This window comes from Emydura macquarii, unplaced genomic scaffold (genome assembly GCF_026122565.2).
Source record: "Emydura macquarii macquarii isolate MOO-44397 ecotype Brisbane River unplaced genomic scaffold, CSIRO-AGI_Emac_v2 contig_2795, whole genome shotgun sequence".
Lineage (NCBI taxonomy): Eukaryota > Metazoa > Chordata > Testudines > Chelidae > Emydura > Emydura macquarii.
The window spans coordinates 609962-624321 of NW_027132932.1; positions in this window are offsets into that span (position 1 = coordinate 609962).

A 14360-nucleotide genomic window follows, 5' to 3' on the forward strand; every position below is an offset into this window, starting at 1 on the left:
CAGCTAGTCTGGCACACACCAGCCACTTGGTTCCCTGACCCAAAAGAGGGCTGAGAAACAATACTGCATTCTCTCCAAGAGAGTCAAATTTTTATTTTCTCACCCTAACCCCAATTCCTTTGGGGTCTAGGTGGTCACAGAGAGAAGTCAGCTACACCAGTCCAAGGTTACTATACTGGACAGAAATACAAAGCAACTAGACTTCTGAAGAAGGAAGATTTTTTTCTTCAGATACTTTAGCGTTCTGCAAATTACCAATCTTTGATGTTCAAATATGACTTCTTGACCAATTCATGAACAAGCTCCCTCAGGAATGCAGACCTCCGTTCCAGGCCATTCTAGGCAAAGGAAAATAGTTGCAAGGTCTTTCCTCCAGGTGTCCCTTGATATAGCAGACGCAGTGTCATGCTCTGTAACTACCTCAATAATCACGAGAGGGCTTCTTGGCTACAGGCCTTGGGTCCTCATCCTCCACTCTGCAATCTCAGCGATCTCTCAGAAAACCATTTTGACGCAGCATCTGAAGGTCCACAGCCTGTCTTCTGCTACCACTCCTTTTGGTGGCTGCCTGGTCCATTTTCTTGCAATGTAGTGCATTATCATAATGGACAAATGCGTCCTGGACATTATCTCAAACAGCTACATGCTAGAATTGCTCTTCCCCTCCCCCTCCAAAACCCCTCTCCCCTTCCCTCTTCAGAGACCCCTCTCATGAGAGGATTCTCAAACAAGAGGCAGACTCCCTTCTCCAACTGGGAAAAATAGAGACTCTACCATCCCCTCACACAGGGAAGGACTTTTACACAAGGTACTTCCTCACCCCCCAAAAGAAGAGGGGTTGGAGACTTATTCTGGACCTCAGATGGGTGTGGGGGAGAAAGAAAGAACAGGCAAAGGACACTGCCCAACATACCCTGGGGTCAGTGTGAAGGACTGCCTAGAGGCCCTTGTTGGCCATAGGACTAGCCCACTTGCTTGCATATATATCTTTTCTTATTAATTTAATTGCTTATTTTAATAGGTTTAATAGTTTTATAGATTTGTATTAGAGTATTTCAGCTGCAATGCAAGAAACCTACAGGCTACATCCTGTATGATGAGCTAAGGCAAGTTAGCATACATGTGTTTGGGACCTTTAGCCTAGGTAAGTAATGATGAGCTAAAGCATAAAGTATATATACGTTTGTAAACTTTATCCTAGATAAGTCACAAGGCATTAAGATAGCAAGGCTACCTCAGTTCATGCCCTCAGTAGACTTAACAGGTACACCACAAAGAACATGGGTAGGCCAGAAATAAAAGAGGTGAGAATGAGCTAATTGTCTGTAAAAGATATGGACATGTCATTAATATGCATGAACATGCCAGCCGATACAATAAGTGTACCCTGATATTTTGTGGGCGAGGAAGTTAAGTTTGAATAGGGAAGGAAAGTACATAGAGCTCAGGTTGTAAGAGAGGCAACCCACCATGTTAAGTTGGTCCTGTCTACAAAGTTCTTTTTAGTTCTAGTTGGATCTATAATTTGTGTCTTCTACAGTCTTATAGCTCCTATAGTTTGTCTTAATTTAAGTCTTAATCTCAGTCTTTGTTTTATAGTTCTCAGTTCTTAAATTAGTTAGTTAAGTCAAACTAAGTTAGATCTTATAGTCTTGCTATAAGTCTTAGCCCTCAAGCATCTTCTAAGCTCTCCACCTCCCTCCACTCAAGAATTGAGGAACCTGGACATCAGCATAGAGGGGCATGGCTGATCCTTTGTCTCTTACCATCAGGTTATCAAGGAAGGGTGTAAGTATATTAATCCAAAAGCTTTATAGTATATAATACCAAATTGTCACACACTCCGAGGGTCCTTGCAAAACTCTGAGTAGCCTGATTCTGGAACAAGAACCATATTATCTTCTGGTCAGATTAATTGGTGAGCCTATAACCCCTATTCTATAAACTATAATATTAAGCACCTAAAATCAGGCAACACCCTCAATCACACCTTTGGGAGTGCAGAGGGCTCTGAGGACATTTATTGTAAATTCCTTAATTCCCATCAGCAAAGGGGCGAGAAGGTTTCAGCTTATATACGGAGGCTGGAGAAACTGCTCAGAAAGCCCACCCCATTAGGCAGGGACACCTGTCCTCACTGTCCACTGGGAGTTGGCATCCGAACCCCCTGCTTAGCGAGTTCAGTTTAGTTGAGAATAAACCCCTCAGTCAGGACAGGCTAAGCACAGCTCTGCTGCCCTTTACTCATACAATAAGGATAATATTTCATTATCCCTGCATTCAATACGAAAGTGATTTGTAACCCAAAACCAGCCAAAATGCATTGCTTTGGCAACACAGCCTGTCTGGTGGATACCTAGGCAGAGTGGGTGTGTTCTTGTAAAGACAGTCTGGCCCTGATGCAACACAGAACAAATCAATTATTTACCTCTTGGGTCTCCCCTCCCCTTCAGATCTGTGAAAGCAGGAGTGGGGCAGCTGGAACCTATTCCTCAGAAGCAAAAAAGGACTGGTGGGGGGCTAAGGGCAGCTAGGAGATAGTGTAGTGCAGCCGGGGTGGGTTGCTGTGGATGGGACAAGAAGTGGAGAGGTTCTGAGGGGCTATGAGTACTTGGGGCTGCCTCTCTCATTCTGCCTCTGCCCCAGAAGCCTCCCAACAGATCCCATTTTGTTCCTGCCTCCTCCCCATGCCCCGTGTACCTGGTCACCTTACCCACCAGTTGCTGCCTTTGCCACCTCCCTGAAGGCTCCAGGCTGGCCTGGTGCAAGTCTGGGAAGCACCAAGATTGCCTAGAACCTTGTGCCTTTACCACAACTGAAGAATTTCTCTATCGGGAAAGCAGGATGGCCAAGGGTTCTGCCCCTGGCTGTGGATTACAGGAAGTCCATGCGCTGCAGGCACTAGTAAAAGCCTGGTGCAAGCACTTTAATTGGCTTTCAAGCGTGCTGTGACCTTGTTCTCAAACAGCATCATGAATGGAGGTGGCTCTCTCAGCAATCAAGTAATGAATCTCAAGAGCCCTCTTCTTGGGGCTGGAATTAACATCTTGCTGGCATTTCAAAACATCATGTCAATTTTTCCCCACCTTTTTGTGCTAATGCGAATAATTAATGCATGGTTTTGTTTGTTACTGGGACAGAAATCCTGCTACTGTGGGTACCTTGAAGTGTGTGCACAGCGATAGTGTCAAAGGATTGTCAGTATATCCCATCTTCCTCCACTATTTTGTAATGAAGTCAGCCTCAGGGATAGTGAATGAGTGAGTTCCACCCACTTCCATTCTCGTATTTATTATTTGTTTTATCAGAGAGCCTAGAACCAGGACCCAGTGGTGCTAGGCACTGTACTAACACAGAACAAAAAGACAGTCCCCACCCCAAAGAACTTACAATCTAAGTACAAGACAAGAGAGAACAGACGGAGATAGACATGAGGGAATACAAGGAAACAGTGAGACAATATTGGTCAGCCTGATAAGCAGTGGCCTCTGGACACCAGCAGCTTAGCTGTTGTTAAGCTATTTGTAGGCTCACAACAAAGGAGACTTTGGTCTGGGAAATCTTAAGAGACTGAGATAAGAGGTTTTTCCCCGAGAAGGGAAGTTCCTAGAGGGTATTTAAACAAATTTATTGGTGCTGAATTGATATAAAAAGGAGCAAAAAAATCATCAGCAAATGGAAAGAGGGAAAAGCTCAATTGCTCCTAAAAATTTTACCTTTACACTTTCTAAGCAGGGAGACAATGACCTACCTGTCTAAAACCCTGCAGAACATGTTGAAAATTTACAGCTAAAAGTCAGAGGTTGATGGGTGATAACTTTACCTCTTTCATAAAAATGAACAAGTTAGACAACAAATGTGTGTGGCTCTGTAACAGAGCCAATCTCTCCTCAGTCCTGTAAGTAAAAATAAATCCTTGTCTTGTACCCTGTAAGCAAACAAATTAGATCAACACACATGCAAAGATACCAACTGCATACTAGCTTAAATAGTCGTACACTGACTGTAGTAGATGGTCTACTTACACATCGCATCACAGCTAAGAATAGGGCATCCTGTGACTAGGCTGCATATGCATAACTCAAAGTGAAACCCACCTGTATGGACAGAACTACAGGTGAGAGATGAAAAAACAAGGTTACTTACCAGTAACTGCTGTTCTTCGAGATGTGCTGCTCATGTCCATTCCATTATAGGTGTGTGCACGCCTCCGTGCACGGCTACCGGAACTTTTTTCCCCCTTAGCAGATCCCGTAGGGCCGGCTCCGGCACCCCCTGGAACCCCGTGCACATGCCACGGTATATGAGGTGCTGCCAGCCCTACGCCCCCTCAGTCCCTTCTTTCTGCCAACTCCGGTAGCAGGGATCGGGGGTGGGTTGTGGAATGGACATGAGCAACACATCTCAAAGAACATCAGTTACTGGTAAGTAACCTTGTTTTCTTCTTCGAGTGATTACTCATGTCCATTCCATTGTAGGTGACTCACAAGCAATACCTTGGAGGTGAGTTGGAGTTACTGATGAGCTGCCTGCAGCACCGCTCCGCCAAAGCCTGCGTCTTCCCTCGCCTGTTGGCCGATGGCATAGTGGGACGTGAAGGTATGCACCAATGACCAGGTGGTGGCTCTGCAGATGTCCTGCAGGGGCACTCTCTCCAGGAGGCTATAGACGAGGCTTGAGCTCTGGTTGAGTGCGCTGTGATGATTCTCGGAAGTGGCACCGTCGCCTGCACATAGTAGAACTTGATGCAGGATGTTATCCATGAGGACATGCGCTGGGTGGAGACAGGTGAGCCTCTCATCTGGTTGGCCACTGTGACAAAGAGCTGCGTTGATTTCCGGAACGGCTTTGTGTGCTTGATGTAGAAAGCCAGGGCCTGTGTAAAGGCCCACGGAGCGAAGCGTGGCCCTTGAGTCCTTCAGACCGTTCAACTTAGCATCAGTCTGTTCCGAGAACAAGGCTGGCCCATCAAAGTGGAGGTCCTGGAGACGCATGCAGATGGCAGAAGCTATGGCCTTGCCTGCCGAGTCAGCTGCATCCGAGGATGCCTGGAGTACTGCTCTAGTCATGGTACCCTCTTCCATGATAGTATTAAAGTCAAATCTCCTGGTCCTGGGGCAGGCCCTCAGCAAAGCGTCTCAGGTTAAAATTATACCTGCCTAGGAGAGCCTGCTGATTGACAATCCTAAACTGTTGGCTTTCCGTGGAATAAATCTTCCTCCCAAACAAGTCCAGTTTTTTGTTGTCCTTGTTTTTTGGAGTAGATCCTGGCTGCCCCTGCCTATCTGTCTGGTTGGCAGAGTCCACCACCAGAGTCCCGGGGGAGGGGTGGGTGTACAGATACTCAAACCCCTTGGTTGGGACATAGTACTTCTTCTCGGCCCTTTTAGATGTCAGGGCCACAGAAAAGTGGGTCTGCCACAAGGCCTTTACTATTTGAGCACCCCTTCATGGACAGGGAGGGCTATTGGGGCTGGAGCAGCCACTGCAAGTACATTAAAGAGGCTGTCCAATGCCTCTTTTAGTTCCTCCACCTGGAGCCCCAAGTTGGAGGCCGCCCTCTTAAGCAGCTCCTGGTGCACCCTGAAATCATCCAGGGGTGCTGATTGACCTTGGGAGACTGCTTCATTCGGTGAGGATGAGGAGTATTTGAGGGGTACAGCAGAAGGTGGCACTCCTTCCTGCTGACGGGCAGCCCCCACAGAGGTCCCCTTCTGTGGGTCCAAATCGTCCTCCGAGGGCAAGTGGTGGACCTTCCCTGGTACTGGTGGCACTGACCATACCCCTGAGGACTTAATGGACTGGGGTCCAGGTCCTACTGGGAAACCCCAGGGGCCCCAATATGGCCATTGGGGTGGCCACTGCCCTTGAGGCCATCCGGGGCCTACCTAAACTAAGGGCTCTGTCACCTTTTGTCGACAATGACTCGCCCAGTGACTACCCCTCCAGGAGGATACTGAGGCACCACCCAAAGCCTCCAAGGCTCCCGCTGTGCGGTACCAAGTCTGGGGGGGAGTGGTGCCCTGAGCTACGGGTGCTCTGCCGTTCTGGAGAATATCCTCTCGGCATCGCCGACCTCAACAATGACGAGGGATGCCGTCAGCGTCGGGATCAGTGCCAGTGTATGGAACAACGCTCCACGGAGCTGGATGTTCCAGAGTGTTTCCTCAGTACCAATGACTTGCGTCTCCTCTTGCCTCTTGGTACCATGTCGGGCTTCAGCGACCAGGTTTGGCGCCGCCTTGGTGTGGGCGAACTCCTTTGTGCCGAGTCTGTGTCCGATGACCGGGTTCGGCGCCACCTAGATGCGGGCGAACTTGTCAGTGCCGGGGAGCAGGAACAGCAGGATCCATCTGTGGATCAGCGCCCATCAGGGTGACCGTGACCAGTACCACCTCCTGGTGCCGGGGATCGAGACCGGTGTCGGGAGGGTGACTCCATTTCCCATCTTGGTGCAGGTCAGCCCGACGACCGTGACCTGGAACAGTTTCTAGGGGAGTGACGCTGCTCTAACCTAGGTGACCGGCCCACAGTAGATCTTCCTCCCTGCACCAGGGATCTTCTGAGCCATTCAGGGGGACCCAATGCAGGCTTCCCCTTCAACATCGGCCCCTTCTCCCTCAGTGGAGGCAAGGCCAACAAGGCTTTTGCCGCCTGAAAGGCCTCCGGTGTCAATGGCTCCCTGACTGGGGACACTGGCTCCACTGAACGGGTGTCCGTGGTCCGGCACCGGTGAGTCTCCGTGCTCGACCCTGCCTGTTTGGACAGTGCAGGAGAGTGTCTGAGCTCTGAGCACTGCTTCTGCTTCTTCTTTGATACCGGAGAAGATGCGCGGTGTCGCGTCAAGGCTGGTACCGACGGTGCACTCTGCACCAACCCCACGCTCGGTACTGAGACAGAGAGGGTTGGCTTGGAGGCCAGACGAAGTGCTGCCTCCATGAGCAAGGCTTTCAAACAGATTTCTCTGTCCTTTTGAGTCCTTGGTTTGAAAGCCTTGCAGATCTCACACTTCTCCTTGCAATGGGCTTCCCCCAAGCACTTCAGGCAGCTGTCATGGGGGTTGCTGAGTGGGAAAGCCTTCCCACAGGAGGCAAATGGCTTGAAGCCTGGTGACCAGAGCATACCCCAGCCTTGGCTAAGTCCCAGCCATGACTACCCTAGATACTAACTACCACTATTTACAGATACTTAATCTAATTATCTAACTAACAGAAGTAACAACGATAACAGTGAAGCACTTGTGAAGTGAGTAAAGGCAATTCCAGCAACCGTCACGGGTGGAAAGAAGGAAAGAGGAGTCGGCAGCTCCTCATATACCGCAGCATGTGTGCGGGGTTCCAGGGGGCGCCGGAACCGGCCCTACGGGATCTGCTAAAGGGAAAAAGGTCTGGTAGCAATGTACGGAGGAGGCGTGTACACGCCTATAATGGAATGGACATGAGCAATCACTCAAAGAAGTAGCATATATTGTCACTAAAACTAGCTTCCAGCACATTCACACATGTAAGTTATGCATTTGAACTGCACGTAGTCTGCATTAGAAAGACAAGAGCACCATTCCTAGGCCTCAAATAGACTTGGAAAACTCACCACAGAAAAGAAAGTCAACTGAGCTTTCTAAGTTTAAAACAAAGCATGGTCCAGACTGGGGACCAGCAATCCCCACCAGCCTCTTAAACACATAGCTCAGAGCATGTGTCCAAAGCCTAGCAGACCCCAAGCACTATCCCAGGGAAGCCTCTGGTAGCTTTCTTCCCCAAAGTGATTGTGACACAAAGAAACAGACTCTCTCTTATCTATTCCCTCACTTCTAATTTCTTTACAGTCTATCTTATCATTAATATACTATGCTACTTTGCACCTTTACCATTATTTCTGTCTTTCCTGAACAGCACATACCCTTCAATACAGATACTCCAGTCATCACTAATATTCCACCATGTTTCTTTTATCCCTATAATATCTGGTTTCACTTCCTGCACCAGTAATTCTAGTTCCTCTATTTTGTTACCAAGGCTCCTTGCATTGGTGTACAAACATCTTAGTTGTTTCTGCTTGACTACACCCAGATTCCTCATCCAATTGGATATAGTCAGTCTACTGCCAATATCGCCTACCCAACTGTTAGCTTCATTGGTAACGGCACTATCTTTATTCTTAATGTCCATTCTCCTACCCACTGCTATTACTTTCTCCATTGTTGTATCCTCTCTTACTTGATTTTCCTCCTGCTCATGTTAGAATCAGGCATGGAGATTACATGAGTATCTCCCCATCATCTCTAATGAGTTCCTAGTTTAAAGCTCTTTTCATCAGGTGTTCCTACCTCCATCCCAGAAGCCTATTTCCCTCCCTATTCAGGTTGAATCCATACCATGACAACAGTCCTCTGTCCATGAATGCCTCCCAGTGACCAAACATCCTAAAGTCCTCCTTCTAGCACTGCTGCCTGAGCATCTGTTGATCATCATAATCTTGTCATGCCTTTGTTTGCCTCCTTTAGGGACAGGTAGAATCCCACTGAAGATCACCTGAGCCTCCATTTCCTTAAGTGTCTTTCCCAGCCTGGCATAGTCTCATTTGATGTGTTCCAGTGAGAATCTAGTGGCATCATTTGTTCCCATGTGAAGGACAATCAGTCGATTCTTTCCTGCTCCTATTTGGATCCCCTTCAGACTCAGGGCCACATCCTGTATCTTTGCTCCTGGCAGACAGCACACCCTTCTTTTCTCTAGATCAACTCTAGTGACAGGTCCGTCTGTTCTTCTTAGGCCTGGTCTACACTACAGACTTTTGTCGACCAAAGTCAGCTTTTGGCACAGGGAACAGGGATGGTGCACATGCTGTAATCTCCCCCCACCAAGTCTCCCCAGCTGACCTGACTGCCTTGATCTTGTGACAAAATAAAACCACCTCAACAAGAGGCATAGAGCTTTTTGCGCCAATCTTTTAGCAACAAAGCATTAGTGCAGACACCGCACTTGGTTATGTCATGGTAAATGGCCACCAGGAAGTGTCTCACAATGCCCATCTTGACCGCTCTGGCTATCAGTTGGAACTCTGCTGCCCTGCAACCATCTGCCTCTCCCCCTTTAAAGTCCCAGGAATTTTTGAAATTCCACTTCCTGCTTGGTCGGCTCCTCCATGCACCAAATGCTCTCCTGCTTGGAGCACACTGAAGCTGATTGGCATTTGGGGAGAGGAGTCTGTGCAGTCCGAGCTCTACTCCAGCCAAAGGAACTTCAATACATACAGTCAAATTTCTCATTTAATGGTGGAGAAGGGCTATGAATGGGACACACTGCAGTGCTGTGCGAAAATCAAGGAGCTGCGGCAGAGGTACCAAAAGCCTGGGGAGTCAAACCGTCAATCTTGTGAAGAGCCAAAGATCTGCCACTTTTATTAGAAGCTGGAAGCCCTCCTTAGCGGCAACCCCACCTCCACCACCAAGAGGTTCGTGGATACCTCTGCAGGCCTGGTGGCAGCGGACACCAGACTCAACCCTGAGGAAGAAGTTGTGGATGATGAGGTTGAGTTGGAAGATGATGCAGAGCAGGGGACTGGGTTGTTTCCTGACATGGGGAGCCAGGACCTCTTCTTGACCCTGCAGGCTTTGAACCAGTCCCAGCCATCCAGCTCTGGTGTGCAGAATGCAGGAGAGAGGAGCTTGGGTAAGTGATTTTTTGAACTGATGCTGTTCGGTTACATGAGGTACAGCTGTCGTTTGCTTTGTTGCATTATATAGCTGTATGAAGGGATAGTAATGCATAAGAATGGCTGTGTTTGCATGTGCTTCCCATTACCCTGTTCAGCTAGGTAGTGCAGCAGAAAAGTCTGTTAATCACACCGAGATTTCACAGGAATCCTGCAGAGAGATCTCTAGGAAACTTTTGTGGAGGTACTCGCCAAACCTCTGCCGGAGATTCCTCAACAGAGCTGCTTTGTTTCTTCCTCCATTGTAGGAAACTTTCCCATACCAATCAGCAACCACTTGGCAGGGACCAAAGCGGCAAACAGGCGAGGAGCATAGGCACCTGGTTTGAAGCTGCTCGTATGGAGGAGAAGCATTCTAGCATCCCTGCTTGCTCTCAGGCATGAGATATTGGTATCTATGGCCTCCCCCCAACCTGCGGAAAATGGGGCATAATTGGAAATTTTGTCCCTATCTATCTGCATCAATACCCCAAACCACCCAGAATCTTTTCCCCAGCTTGAGTGCCTCCTCCCCCCAGGCACAACTCACCATGCCCTGGTTGGTTGTGAAGCTGTGCGCTTGCCTAGGGACAGTGAGAAAGAGGTGTATTTTACAGTAATGAATCAATGCTCTTATTGCACTCACATTCATGCCTTTGTTCATTGCTTATTGTGTTTCTATAGATGTGCCCTTCAGGGGAAACCCCTCCACACCTGCCAAGCGCCCACTGCTGAAAATAAAATGACCACGGAGAAGCAAAGAGCTGTTCCAAGAACTCCTCCCGTCCTCTGAGGTGGAAAAGAAAGAAAAAAGGGCATGGAGACACACTGTGTCCAAAAATCAGAAAATTGACAGGCAGGAAAGGAGGGAAAACCAGGAGCGAGTGATAGCAGATCACGAGCATGTGATAAAAGCCATGGAGGAGCAAGTGGAGCTACTAAAGTCACTCATAATGCTGCAGACAGAATTCATGCTTGCTCGCTCCCCCTTTTAGCCAATACAAAACTGCTTTCCATGCCCTCCCCAAACTCCACCCACACATTCCTACCAAACTCCCAGCCCGTCTTGGTATCCTGTTCACTCCACCCTTCAGACGGCTTCCAGAACGATAGCTGGACTTACACCCAGCTGTCATAGCTCACACTGCCCCTCACTGCTTTCTCACCTGCAACCCAGCTTTTCGAGTGTGTTGTGAATAACTGTTATTTAATAAAGACATACTCTGTGAAGAATAAGTAATCTTTATTTATCTCTTGCACACAGTGGTTCAGCTCACATGGATACACAGTGCAAGCTGGATAGCAGTCATAGCACGGCACAGCTCTGTTTACAAAGACACCTTATTGGTGCTCATTGTCAAAATGACTCCTCAAGACCTCCCTGATTTGAATGGTCCCCCTTTCTGCCCCTCTAATAGCCCTGACATCTGGTTGTTCATAGTCAACTGCAAGGCCACCTGCCTCTGCGCTCCACCCAAATATTATGGAGTACAAAGCAGAAGGCTATAACCATGGGAATATTTTCCTCATTTAGATCTAACCTGCCATAAAGGCACCACCAGTGAGATTTTAATCTGCCCAAAGCATATTGAACAGTCATTCGGCACCTGCTCAACCTGTTTTTTAAGTGCTCCTTGCTGCTATCCAGGTTGCCCATGACTTCATGATCCATGGCAGTAAGGAGTAGGCTGAGCCTCCCAGGATCACTACGGACATTTCAACATCCCCCACTGGAATCTTTTGGTCTGGAAAGAAAGTCCCTAATTGCAGCTTTCTGTAAAGGCCAGCGTTCCTGAAGATTCGTGCATCATGCACCTTCCATGACCAACCCGCATTGATGTCCGTGAAACACCCAGAGTGATCCACAAACATCTGCAGTGCCATAGAGAAATACCCCTTTCTACTGATGTATTCCATCACAAGATGGTCGGGAGCCAAAATTGGGATATGCATCCCATCTTTCACCCTGTCACAGTTAGGGAATCCCATTGCTGCGAAGCCTCCACTATTTCACGCACATTTCCAAGACTCACAGTCCTTCGTAGAAGAATGCAATTAATGGCCCTGCACACTCGCGATAACACAGTACCAATGGTGGACTTCCCAACTCCAAACTGATTAGCGAACAACCAGTAGCAGTCTGGAGTTGCCAGCTTCCACACGGCAATTGCCACGCGCTTCTCCACCGAGACAACAGCTCTCATTCTGGTGTCCTTGCGCTGCAGGGCAGGGTCGAGCTCTGCACAGAGTTCCCATGAAGGTGGCTGTGTGCATTTGAAGTTCTGCAGCCACTGCTCGTCACCCCAGACCTGCATAACGATACAATCCCACCACTCAGTGCTTGTTCCACACACCCAAAAGCAGTGATGCACCATGTGCAGATGCTCCGTGAATGCAAACCGTAATCCGGCGTTGTTTGTTTGCATGGCACACAGCAGGTCAGGCGCCTTGGATTCCTGTTCCGATTGGGAGCTCATGATGTACTGTGCGACCAGCCGTGATGTGTTCAGAACACTGACAACAACAGTGGAGAGCAGAGCAGGGTCCGTTCTTTCAGATGGAGATGGAGAGCACTCAGGAAACTGGGGCCATTGAAAAATGCCGTGAAATGCAGTTGGAAACCCAGGGAAAGATGGGAGAGAAACCACTGCATCATGGGATGTTGAGCCCACACCTATGATGCACTGCAATCCTCTTCACCTTCCCACAACTCCTAATGGCACAAGGTGGAGAGTTGCATCATGGGATAGCTGCCCACAGTGCACTACTTTCACTGTCGATGCACCAACTGTGGACATGCTTTGGCAACACGAGTGCTGTGTGGACAGGCACAGGGGTTGTAATCACAGCCCTTCTTGATCATCACTGTAACTTGCATCAACAACACTTTCTAGTGTAGACAAGGCCTTTGTAGGGAGTCACCAATCACATAGACCCGCTTGCCTCTTCCTGGTGTTAGTGTGAATCTCCAGCCTTCTGTTCTTTCTGGCTGCAAGTCCTCTTGTCTTTTGCTCTCCCTTCCAATCTTCTGCAGGTCATCCTGTTTCCTCCACTCAATGATGATTCCCTGTTTACAATTACATTTAATTGCTTCAGGGACTCTCTCTCAGTAATGCAAATGGTCTATTTTGGGAAGATATTTGGGTAGCTTCAGGGCACATTGAAAGTGGGCTAAGGGAGGTATAAGTGGATTTGTGATGGGAGGGAAGGCCTTTTTTGTGATGAATAGAGGACATTGACTGATACTGAGTGGGCTGAGGGTGAAAAACTAATGGGATGGTCATGCAGCTTGAATTTCCTCCTCTTCCCGTGGAACATGACAAATGTACCTAAGTGCCATGCATTTGATCACAGAGGCTTTAGGTCACCAAGGATCTGAGAAATGGATTTTTTTTTTAATAAGGAAGACATTAGGAGGACTTTGTGAGTCAAATTTAGATTAGATAACTTTTGAGGCCAAGAACAGTTGCGTGTCACTTTAGAAGCAGAAGGAATAAGAACACAAACGGAGGTCAGGCAAAACAAAACTTTAAGAAAACTGATTTATTTTCTTTTTCTTTCTTTTTTTTTTTTTTTTTTTTTTTAAAGGCAGAGTTCAGAGTATTTCTCTCCCCCCTTCCTGTTTCTGGATTCCAGCTAACCTGACAGGAAGTGATGAAATACCATGTGAAACTGTTCTCAAGGATTTCTGGGGGGATCTAAACAGGAAGCACCAGAAATCTCTTGAGAAAATTTTTTCTCACAAAAGCTTCCAGCCTAGCATGCAGACTCTGGAGGTGGATAAGCATCAGAACCCAAACCCTGATTCCTTTTGACTTGTAAACATAAGCAAGAAAGAAAAAGTGCTCAGACACTAAATTTAACTCTGAATGATTCCCTACTGGGAAAAACAGATTAAAAAACAAAAACAAAACCACAAGCAGCTAAATTGCTATTGTACCTTCACTGAAGTTTCACACTAACCATACTACAGTTTAATTATACAAACCACAGCCGGCCCCATTCCAAATACAGAATCAGTGCTTGAAATCAGGCAATAGAAACTGGGAGACAAATGCACTGGAAATCCAAGGATTGATTTTGGAATCAATGTGGTAAAAGAGAAGTTGAACCAGTGAGATTTTCTACTTAAATATACCAAATGCAAAATATGTAAGGTATTTCCTCAAACTACCAGAACTGAGTCCAAGGCAAGAAAGAAAAGAGACAAGTACCAGGAACCAAGCTCAAACAAACAACAACAACAATAATAATCTTCAAGCCTACGCCTGAATCAGAAATGGGGCAGCAATGGGAAGCGGATTTGTTACATTAAATCTACCATCCATCAAGCACTGTAAAATCTGTGCTACTCACGCATACTTGACATATCAACTCTGGCAACTTTTGTTATGCCATGTTTAGAATGACTACAGAAGTCACCTGACCTTAGTTACTTCCCCACTAGCGTCACTTAAAAAGAGAACTTATTTGGGCTGTTTTCTGTTTATCTTGTTATGGCAAATGCTGGGTTTGTCAAAAGCGATGTAATATTTGTTGAAGAGGTTAAGCTCATGGAGGTTGGACAGCAGCCAGCCACTTGGCCCCTCTGAATTTTGCATGCTGGATCCAACAGCTGCTTATTCTGCCTTTTGCTTCTTTCAAAGAACTTCTCTCTGACATGTATT